The sequence below is a fragment of the Morus notabilis genome, unplaced genomic scaffold (assembly GCF_000414095.1).
Source record: "Morus notabilis unplaced genomic scaffold, ASM41409v2 Scaffold135, whole genome shotgun sequence".
NCBI classification, from domain to species: domain Eukaryota; kingdom Viridiplantae; phylum Streptophyta; class Magnoliopsida; order Rosales; family Moraceae; genus Morus; species Morus notabilis.
This window is the reverse complement of record NW_010367319.1, coordinates 194,881-206,916: the sequence shown is the minus strand read 5'-3', so window position 1 is coordinate 206,916 and position 12,036 is coordinate 194,881. Positions and strand designations below refer to the sequence as shown.

The window sequence follows — 12,036 nt, the reverse complement described above, 5'->3', positions numbered from 1 at the left end:
AAAACAAAAAAAAAAAAGAAATAAAAAAAAAAAAAAAAAAAAAAAAAAAAAAAAAAAAAAAAAAAAAGTTCTTGCGAAAAGCAATGCCAAACAGCCGTGAACCTCACGACAACCATACGTTGATGGGCCTTGTTTCGCGTCCGAGTGTGGTGATACGGAAGTTAGCCCCAGTTTTCTCAGTGGACGTACTGGATCAAAAGCCCGTTAAAAACATCTGGGCCATATCGCGCTAACCCTTGGCCTGCATAGCACTGAAAATTGAAATAGAGTTCCATAGAAAATCAACTCCTCAAAGTGTTTATTGAAATTAAATTATGGGTAAAATAGAGGCAATGAGTACGATATTTTTCTTTTATATATATAGCTGCGAATAATTAATACGACCAATTAATTAGCAATATTATTAAAAAAAAATTAAATTTAATCAATTTTTTTAACTAAAAAAACAAGTGAAATATACTTTACTATCCAGTTGAGATACTCTACCGTGCAGTAGAAAGCTTTATTACTCGAATCTACTGAACAAGAGTATGGCTACCGCACAGTCAAGCCTGTTATAAATTTAATTAATAAGGTATTTCAATATATTAAAAAATAATTTACACCTTAATTACTAGTGCTTACATTTAAAATAACAAAATTATTTATTTTGTTTACCAAATTAGAATTTTTAAAGTTTTACCTTAGTGGTTAGTGTCTTGATGGGTAACTTTTATCAACATAGCTTACTAAAGTGGGGAGAAACAATGAACCCCTTGAGTAGTAGTGCATTAAGTTGGTTTTTTTGACGTAATTTCATCAATTTGGTGGATATGATCAATGCGACCAATTAATTAGTAATATTATGCAAGAAAAATTAAATTGAACCAAGTTTTTTAACTAAAAGAAAGCAAGTGAAAATCCACTCTACTGCTAAGATGAGATATCGTACCGAGAAGTAGAGAACTTTACTACGTGAATCTACTGAATAGTAGAGTACGTCTATCACACAGTCGAACCCATTATAAATTTAATTAATAAGGTATTTTAATTCATTAAAAATGTTTTGCACCTTACTTACTAGTGCTTACATTTAAAATTAAAAAAACTATTTACTTAATTTATAAAGTTAGAATTTTCAAATTTTCACCTTTTTGTTGATGTCTTGATGGATAAAGAAAAAGTAGATTTAAGCAAGTTTTTTAACTAAAAAAAGCAAGTGAAAGTCTACTCTACTGAATAGTCAAGATACTCTACCGAGCAGTAGAGAGCTTTACTTCTCGAGTCTACCGAACAGTTGAGTACGTCTACCGCACAGTCGAGCCCATTATAAATTTAATTAATAAGGTTATTTTAATTCAGTAAAAAAATGTTTTGCACCTTAATTAGTAGTGCTTACATTTAAAATAACAAAGTTATTTACTTCGTCTACTAAGTTAGAATTTTTGAAATTTCACCTTAGTAGTTAGTGTCTTAGTGCATAACTTTGATCAACATAGCTTACTAAAGTGAGGAGAAACAATGAATCTCTTAAGTAGTAGTACATTAAGTTGGTTTTTTTAATGTAATTTCATCAATTTGGTGTGAATGATCAATGTGACTAATTAATTAGCAATATTATGGAAGAAAAATTAAATTGAACCAACTGTGCGGTAGACGTCTGTTCGGTATAAAATAACTACTCAAATCAAGTATAAATTAATGAAAATCACTCTACTCAAATCAAGTATAAAATAACTACTAATTAATTAGCAATATTAAGGTTATTTTAATGAAAATCCACTTTGCAACCAAGTCCAGGTAGAGCGAGCAGTAGAGAGCTTTACTACTCAAATATACCGAACAGTAGAGTATGTCTACCACACAATAGAGCCTATTATAAATTTATTTAAATAAGATATTTTAATTCATTAAAAAAATGTTTTGCACCTTAATTACTAGTGCTTACATCCAAAATTAATTACTAGTACTTACATTTAAAATAACAAAAGTATTAACTTCGTTTACCAAGTTATAATTTTTGAAGTTTCATCTTTGTTTGTTTGTTTATTTGTTTTTTTTTTTTTGTTTTTTGTTTTTTTGAAGTAGAAGTTTCAACTTAGTTGTTATTCAAGAGAAAAAAAATTAAAAAATGCAAGTAAAAATCACTCTACTAAACAGACGATATATTCTACGAGACAGTAAAGAGTTCTAATACTCAAGTCTACCATATTGTTTACACCCTCAAAATACCAATACGACAACATTTCTCATAAAAAATTCACAAAATTTATAATACCTAATCAATTTAAGAGGAATATGAATAATAATTATACTAATACAAATATTTCTTTAAGGGTCCCAAATCATAAAAAAAAATGACAATGGCCATCATTTATTTGAAGAACGGAATGGTATCATCTCTGAGCACATCGAAAACAAGTCCTGCAAAGTCCAACTCGATATATTTGATTACATATATTACACAGTCTCCGTTGTTTAAAATTTATAAGGTGTTTAGTACGATGATTCGTGTCATAGTTAGAATCATAGTTCGCGGCTTATTATAATATTTTTTCTTATAAAAAATACACGTAAATTAAAAATAGTGTTAAATCATGATTCTGAATCTGTGAGCCAAACACCATATTAGTTAGTAATGCGATAACCAATAAATAAGTGAATATCTAACTTGTTACTTTAAAACCATAAAACTTACCCGATTCAAATTTTTTCAAGATTTACCTAATTTTGGTGAGGTTCCAAGCCAATATGACTACTAGCTCTAATGCTGATTGGAGTGATGGCTCGATTGGAATCACGATCTGTGAATGAAAAATTTACTTTAACAACTCCAGAATTTAGTATACCAAAAGCAAACACTTAAAATAGTAGAGCTCGTTGAAAAACAGTAGAGAACAAACTAGGCATGCTTATTAAAGCAGATTTCTAAATGAAAAAATACCTCTCTCGCCACCTCTCTTTATTCCTCTGTTGTTGCCACCGTGTTTTCTCTATTGGGAATTGATGCTCCTATCGGTAGCGTTTCATCATTACCTCGATTGAGTGTCGGATATTGCCTCTATTGGTTTTTGAAATGTTTTTGTATGCGGAAACGTAGTAGTGCAGATCGGGTATAATAAAATTTTTTTATAAAATCTTTTAAATATATTATAAATTATATTAATTTATGCAATAATAAATTAATCTTATTAATTTATAACGATAGATATCTTATCGACGATTATGATGATAATTTGAGATTTTTGGCCAACGAACGATTCTAGCTTCAAAGTTATTTTAGAAAACCCAAGTCTTCCTCGTCTACTTCTTGAAACTTGCAAGACGTAGAGTGTGGGCTCAAAGTAATTATCAGATCACTCACTAATTTAGTATCCTTCTACTATTAACGCATGTATGTAAAAGAATTGAGAAAATTGAAAGAATTTTTCTTCTCTTTTTCTCTCTATGAATTTTTGGCCACCTTAGGTAAATTGGAGAGCGAAAAAAACACTTTTTTTCTAATTTCTATTGTCTCCTTTTTGGCCATCTTTTCTCTAATTTCTCCAGTTTTCAATTTTAGCTTAAATTCAATTCCAAATAAAATCACACTTTACTTTTCCTTTTGAATTTAATTAGAAAAACTTGTTGATCAAGTAAACTGGATTACCTGGAGAACAAGTAACTAAATTATAGTGGTATTTACGCCCCTTGTGATCCCACCACAGTATGTGACAAAATAATTAAATAATCATATTATTTGATATATAATTAATTCTTAATTTATTATTCGTGAGTGAAAAAAAATTCTGATAATTCATCTTATCTTACAAATAATACAAAGATGACGCGATAACTCATGGACCTATAATTTTGAGCTCCAATAAAATTAATTATTAATTAAACTCTTTAATTAATTAATTAATTTTAAAAAGTTACTCCACTAAAAACTTGTAATTGCACTCTCGAAATTATAAACATAATTTACTTCTAAGAACTTGAAGTGTCCATTTGATATAATCACTACATATAGATCGATCATCTATAAATAATTCATAATTAGAGTTAGGTAAAATTCGCTAACCTCTCTAATTACATCTTTATCCTTGAGTATCATTGATTCTCTAATGAATAGTATATTCATAAAACACATTTATGAATATGAGCTCGTTACTTATGCAAGTACCGAATCAATTCTTAAGAAAATTATTTATCTACTTCTTCAAATAAGAAAGAATGGACTCCATCTTGTATATTAGCATTCCCGGCTATCGATTTCATCATGTTTCCAAGATACAAGAAATTATGATTTAGGATCTCAAAATCCGCACTGAATAAGTCAAAAAACACGAATCCACAAATAGGAGTCTACTAACAACTCATGATTAAGATCATTCTATATATGACCATCGGTAGACTCAAATTTGATTTTCTGTATTTAATAGAAATTATCAGAAAATCAAATTGTGTTCATGTCCCAGTTCTACATAATCTCATTATGCATAATACACTCATTCAATATTCATATATATATATATTAATGATACGGATAACACCATTCTATTCTTAATGAGAATGATATGTATTAATAATGTTTTAATTAAAGATTCTGAAACTTATTAAATTTATTACGAACATTGTTTCGATTATTATTTTAAATATTATTCTATTATATATAACATGTATATATAATATTTAAGGTTACATAAATAATCTCGAAACTTTCAATGATATTCCTAAAGTATTCAATAATACATGTATATAAATAATGAATAAACTATTTTATTAATCAAATAATAAAATATTCTTATTACATCTCTTGTTTTAAAGACACCGTTCTCAACAGCTTCAACAGGTTCACTTGTCCGGCTTGTTTGAGCATCCTATCTCTCATCTGTGGCATTCAATTGACTACGGAGCTCTTGCAATCGTCGCCTTGCTTCAAGTACTTGACGACTCACTTCAGTTTGTTTTACTCTTGCCATTTGTATTCTACTTGACCTACTTCCAATGGTTGTAATATTGGAAAATGGAAAATTGGACGTTAAACTTGGCTCACTCCTAATCCACTTAAAAGTATCCTTGCAACACATTCAATATCTTTTATAATCAGCTTCAAAAGAGCAAAATGAATCTCTTCCGACAAACTTCAATCCTAACATTACAATTATAGAATATAAGGGAACAAAATGAAAAGAGAAAAAATAAGACAAAGAGCAAGTAACCTTGATTTTTTCTTCTAAAACAAAGAACAAGTAATTGGAACACAAAAATAAATACCAAGGAAAAAAAAAATGATACGTAAAGCAATTAGTGAAAACGTGTTATTGAATACTAATCATAGACTATTACCTCAGTGATAGCAGAACTTCTACGAAAAAGCAATCTTATAGATAGTAAGCCAAGAATAAATTTTAAACGTTGTATATTAGAATTACAGAAAGTGCTCAATGTTAAGTATCATCCAACACTCAACTTAGAGTATCAATATAATTTACAGGGAAAAAAAAAATAGTTCCACACAACCTTAAAGAAGCTTATTTTCATTGGCATGAAAAGTACTATAACAAAATTAAGGAAAAAATACCTAAGCTAAAGGGTATGGAAGATGTCTCTGTTTGCTTTCAATAAATTGTAAAAGAGAAAATGATATAATTTGTCAAGTATACAAACTGTATGCCAGTAATGAGGGCTGAATACTCTTCAAAATGAGTGATCGGAGTTGAATGTTATGATCATTGCAAAAATCCCTCCTTGTACTGCCAAAAAAAAAAAAAAAGCTTTTCAAGCCAGTAATTAGGACTGTTTTTCCATCTCAATATGGAAAAAAGCCTTACAAAATTGGAGAAGACTGGGTTTTTCTTTCTTTCTTTCTTTTTTTCTTTCTTCTTCTTCTTCTTCTTCTTTTTTTTTTTCGTATTTTTGATAATTGAGATTTCATTGAACAAGAACAAAGAAAGGAACAGCCACATAATAATCAACTAACAAACAACAGAAGAAAATGGGACAATCAACAACATGTATTGCATTTAAGAAAATGGGACAATCACTTCTTTCCTCTGTCATCTATCTTAAAAAAAAAAAAATTCACATTTAAACAAATTTCAATTAAAAAGAAAAAAGAAAAAAAAAACAAAACTTCAATGGGTAGAGAAACGACGGCAGCCAGCGGGAGAGGGCGTGGCGGCGGTCGGCGGAAGAGGAGTGGTGGCGGCCGGTTGTCGAGGGCGTGGGCAGCGCTTCAGTTGAGGGCGGTGGAGAATGGGTAGAGAAACGAGAGAGAACACATAGAGAATCAGATATATTGTAGAGTTTAAAAAAAGAGAATAACGTGCAGAAGAGAGGGTTTTCTTTTCACTTAAGTTACGTCTGGAAAATGGATGAAATTTAGGGCGTCAGTTCACAAATTTAAATTAAGACATAATTTTATGAAAAAAAAAATTAACTAAATTTAATTTAATTTTTTATAAAATTTGTAATTATAATAAAATTAAAAAAAACTTTTAATTATAATAAAAATAAAAATAAAAATATTAATAGGTGAAATAAACAAAATTTTAAGAAGTATATTAGTACTTTCAACTGCCCCCATCAACTTTTATATTAAAGAAAAAGAAATATTAAATTAGATCAAAGTAATTTCTTAAAATGAACTTTTCATAGAGGTATTTCCTAAATATTCCCAACTGGGCACCCAGAGAAAAGAGAAAAAGAGAAGAAGAGAAGAAGAAAGCAAAATCCTCTCTCTCTCTCTATATCTCTCTCAGATCCGATAATTTCCCTCTTCTTTTTTTTTTCTCTCTTTGTTTCTGATCCAACAAAAATGGCTCCAGTCTCGGCCCTCGCAAAGTACAAGCTCGTCTTCTTGGGTGACCAGTCCGTCGGCAAAACCAGCATCATCACCCGCTTCATGTACGACAAATTCGACAACACTTATCAGGTAATTTTTCGAATTCTTTCATACCCAGATCCCAATCAATTCAGATTTCTTTTTTTATGCCTCAGATCGGCTGGGCGCAACTTTTTGTTTTTGGGTTATTGATCCGGTTGTTTTGAGCTTTGTGTGTTGCTTCTTCTTTCTTTTTTTTTTTTTTTTTGGGTCTGTTTCGTTTTGTTTGAATTTTGGCATCTGGATTTTTATTTACGCCCTCTGTTTGGATGGAGAGAAAAAGGTTGTGGGAAATTGTTCTGTTTTTGTGTTAATGTTGGATTATGAACGAGCATTTCTTAAAACTGTATAAGGACTCGAGCGGATCAGGCTTCTGAATCCCATCAAAATGTAGTTAGTTTTGTATTGGGTCGATTTTCTTGCCATTTAATCCAATCTACCAAAAAGGTTTGATGGTTTAACTGAATAATCAACTGTTTGGTCGACAAGTTTAGCAAAAACAAATGAATGAGAAAGAAGAGCAAAGTTCAAGCTATGTTGCTCTTAGATGAAGTGCTTGTTTTAATTTGTCAAGATATGGCCAAGCCATGTAGTTTTATAGTGCAGGTAATGATATGTTCTTCAGAATAATGTGCTAGCTTAGAAAAGATGAAGCAAATTATGGACAAAATAATCAAATATGACTTGACAATTTTCTTGACAGTATTAGCCTATGAAAGAAAGTTCAAGAATGTTGTTTTGACAGATCTGTGTATTCGTTATGCATGAACTCCATATATGTTGAATTTAACTTGATTACAATTCAAAGCGTTTAGCTATTTAAAGAGTAATTCGACTTTTCTTTTTTTCCTGACCAGGCTACAATTGGTATTGATTTCCTGTCAAAAACCATGTATCTTGAAGATCGAACTGTTCGACTGCAACTATGGTAAGATAGTCAAGATTCATCGCACTTGGTTATGCATGTTGGTGTTTATAGTAATATATTATTTTTCAGTGTCACTTTGTGAAAAGCACAAATATATATATATATATATTTTGTAGAGATAGGGATAATTACTAGCGCTTAATACATTTTATCCGTTTCTTTTTTTAGTAAGTTAACAAAAGATCTTAATTGTGTTGTGACTTTTTTCCCTTCTCACTGTGAATTTCAGGACCGTTCTTCGGGGAAGATTATTGGCATTGCTGAGAAGAAAGATGGCCTATACTATCTCTTAGGTGCCAAGGATTCAAGTAGAGCTAAGTTACAAAATAAAATGTCCATGTCAGTTATTTCTAATTCTGACATTATGTTATGGCATTAACGCTTAGGACACCCAAGTTTTTCTTATATGAAAGTCTTGTATCCTTGTTTTGTTGTGAATAGTGTGTTCTTGCCAAACAAACTAGAGTAAAATATCCACCACATACATACAAACCCGTTTTAACTTTTGCGAGAGGAAACACTACAGAAAAAAAGTTTGAACCAAAACTTTTTTTGATTTCAAACCTATGAAACAAACGAAGGCTTAGAGTGCTACCATGGTTGGTGGAAAATTTTCATGTTTTCCACTTTTTTTATTGTACTTCAGAGCTTTCTAGCATTCTTCAGCCAAAGAAAAAAGAAAAAAGTGTAAAAAGAAAGAAAAGTCCACTAATGTTCAAAGCTTGCTTATTAACACCTTTTGATTTCTCCACCTTTTCCTCTTTTTCATATTCTTTCAGTCATCATCCTATAAAGCATGATGTGCTTTTCTTTGGTTCTGGTGGGTTTTTAATGTAGGCCGACAATCTTTTCTGAACACATCAAAGTGGATAGAAGAGGTGCGCAGCGAGAGAGGCAGTGATGTCATTATTGTACTTGTTGGAAACAAAACTGATCTTGTCGAGAAGAGGTAAAGGTTGATTAACATTTAAAAATAGATGATTAGTGTTGAGACTGCCCATAGCTTGTAATTCTGTTTTATTCTAACTTGAGGACTCACTTTGGGTTCCATATCAGTTGTTGTGAATGCATATATCTGAAAACAGGTAACAACTGTTGCCAGGAAATGTTACTATTGAGTTCTTCCCCCACCCCCACCCCCACCCCCTCCTTTAAATACTCTAAATTTTAGGAATAAGTAATAACCCAACAAACGAGTCATAGGAAATTTCTGGTCGGGGTGGGCCCAACTTAAAAGGATGACTGGAATCATGCAAATTCATTTGGCTTCAACACTTTGGAGAAATGAAATCTCAAATATGACGCACTGTTCTTTTGTTGAGTTTCAACCAACAAGAGTCAGTAACTTAACCTCAAAATTATTCGTCCGGTGGCTTTTTTTGTTGAGAATAACTTGGAAGCTTTTGTGCTTTTGTTAGGAAATGGAATTTGATCATTTCTTACCGTTGATTCTGTCTACTCTGAATCTCGGATTCAGTAGTTACATATTCAGTAGTTATGTTTTGTTGTGTTTATGTAAAGGAATCTTCTACCAACCTTATTCAGATGTGGAGTGCAAATTCTCCGTGCACTATGTAAATTATATCTTGGAAGCCTGGTAGGCTTCTTGTAAATCCTTGATAGACCAACAGCTAACTGCATGCTCTAAAGAAAAAATGTTCTGCATTGCATCAAGCAAGAAGCTTGTAAAGTACCAAGGCATTCTCATAACAATGAAATGACAAAATAATAATAATAATAATAATAATAATAATAATAATAATAATAATAAATAAATAAATAAAAGAATAGAAAAGAAAAGGAAAGGAAAGAAAAAGATGCTGCCCCTTAAGCCAGATAGGTAATTCTTTATCATGATGCTTTTCTTGTTTTACTGCTATGCCATAATAATAATAATAATAATAATAATAATAATAATAAATAAATAAATAAAAGAATAGAAAAGAAAAGGAAAGGAAAGAAAAAGATGCTGCCCCTTAAGCCAGATAGGTAATTCTTTATCATGATGCTTTTCTTGTTTTACTGCTATGCCATCACAAAGAGCACCAAATTGTATTATTTACTCTGTTAATGAAGTTTGCTATTCACTCTGAGTAGGTTATTACTTTTCACCATTGTTGTTTAACTTAGAAGTTTCCTGTGATTTTGCAGACAAGTGTCCATAGAGGAAGGAGAAGCCAAAGCTCGGGAACTAAATGTCATGTTCATTGAAACGAGTGCTAAGGCTGGTTTTAATATAAAGGTAGCTCTCAGTTTTATAGATAAAAGCTCAAGTGTGTTATTTTTTTCTTTTTTTTTTTTTGGGGCACGGATTTTTCTTGTTATCTTTTCATTCTTCTTCTCTCGCTAGGTGGATTGTATTATAATGAGTCCTTTATTATGTTATCTTTTCGTTTCTTCATTTTTTTTTTTACATAGTTCAGTTTTTTGGTTGTTAACGATTATTTGTCCACAGGCACTCTTTCGAAAAATTGCTGCTGCTTTACCAGGAATGGAAACACTTTCTTCAACAAAGCAAGAAGAGATGGTTGATGTGAATCTGAAGTCAACAACTAGCAGTGCATCTCAATCTCAGCCTCAGTCTGGTGGATGTTCTTGTTGATGTGACCTCGTCTTCACTCTTTTTGCGCCCGTGTTTCATTCCTTTGCCGGTTGGTTTTCAGCCTTCTTCGCATCAGATCTGTAAAGATGTCATCTAGATTTTGTTCGGGCTGAAGTTGTTTGCTGTGGGTATATTCTGCTTTTGATTCGAAACTCTATCAGGGCTGGACCGACTGAAGAGCTAGCTAGGGAATAGAAGAATTGTGATAAGGGGTAATCGGTTTTTCCAGTAAGGAATTATATAGTCTGTCTGATAATCTTCTTGTCTTTATAGATTTGGTCTTGAGTGAAGTTCTATTTTCTTGGGTTGTTATGAGGAAACATCTTTTTGGCTAGCCTTTTTATCATCGAATCCTTAATAAGATCTTTTGATTAGACTACATACATATATTGGTAAAACCAAATAGTAGTTTCTAAGATGGCATATTTAAGCTCACGGAAGGGCGATGTTTTTTGGAGTAACAAATGTTTTATATGAAAATAGTGGGTGGCTTTACCCATAACTCCGAGGAGTCGAGAAAATATAAGTTTTCTATGTACTTAATCCACTGCAGCAGGACTCGAACAAGGCCTTGTCAAAAAAAACGATCTGTCTTGTTGTCTCACTTAGTGTTGTTGGAAGGCTTCTTGAAGCCACTGAGTTGAAGGCTTGAAGTTCTTCTGAGCTTTGACATCTTTAATCCAGGAATCAAATCAAATTCAAATGCGTGTGTTTTTAACAACTCAAATTACAATTTAAATTTATTTGTTACAGTATTTTTTGCATAAAAATTTAAATTTAATTTTTTTTTTGTTACAATATTTTTTCCCACATAAAATACTTTTCTCAACTCTAATTGTAAAAAAAAAAAAAAAAAAAAAAAAAATGCCTGGATGAAGTCGGATGAAATTGAACTTTTTCTTTTTTTTTTTGGGTGGAGAATACTTTATACTTGGATGAAGCTGGGTATTCACGAATCACGACGAACATTTGCATAGTCAACAATCATATTTGATACGAAAGGATCTTGTTATCTTTTGTGCATTTTTTGAAGATAACACATTGGTGGAAAGTATATATTTGAACTGCATGTTTCACAAATTGTTGTAAGGAGAATAACTGTGAAATCGTAGCATATACATTAAAAGATTGGATTAATCTCACAAATGCTCTTTCAGTTTTACACTCAATTTCATTTTGATTATTGACTTTTAAAACGTCTCACAATTAGTCTTTGAGGTTTTTTTTTTTTTTTTTTTTTTTTTTTTTTTTTTTTAATTTTGTTCATTCTTTTAGTTAAGTGTTAAATATTTGAAGAAATCTGTAAAAATTAAGAATCAAAATTTAAAACATCTAAGATTTACAGGCTAAAACAATACCAAAGAATAACAAAAGTTAATCTCTAAATTTTAACTGTTTCTAATTTTAATTTTAATTTACACATATTCCTTTAAATATTTAACACCTAGCTAATATAGAGATTAAAATTGAAACAAAATAAAATTTTAAAGATCGATTATAGGATATTTTATAAGTAAGTGGAATTGAGTGTAAATTTTAGGAATTATTTGTAAGATTAACACTAAAAGATTTCGAGTGAAAAAGAAAAATGAAATATTATGTCATTTATAAATCTTAATTCCATATAAGTTTGCTTGAAAATGGCAATATCATTAAAAT

General features: G+C 30.8%; 1 pseudogene; it reads left to right on the top strand.

Moving 5' to 3' along the window:
* Positions 1 to 6,609: 6,609 nt before the first annotated feature.
* Positions 6,610 to 10,760, top strand: LOC21406112 (annotated as a pseudogene).
* Positions 10,761 to 12,036: the final 1,276 nt, after the last annotated feature.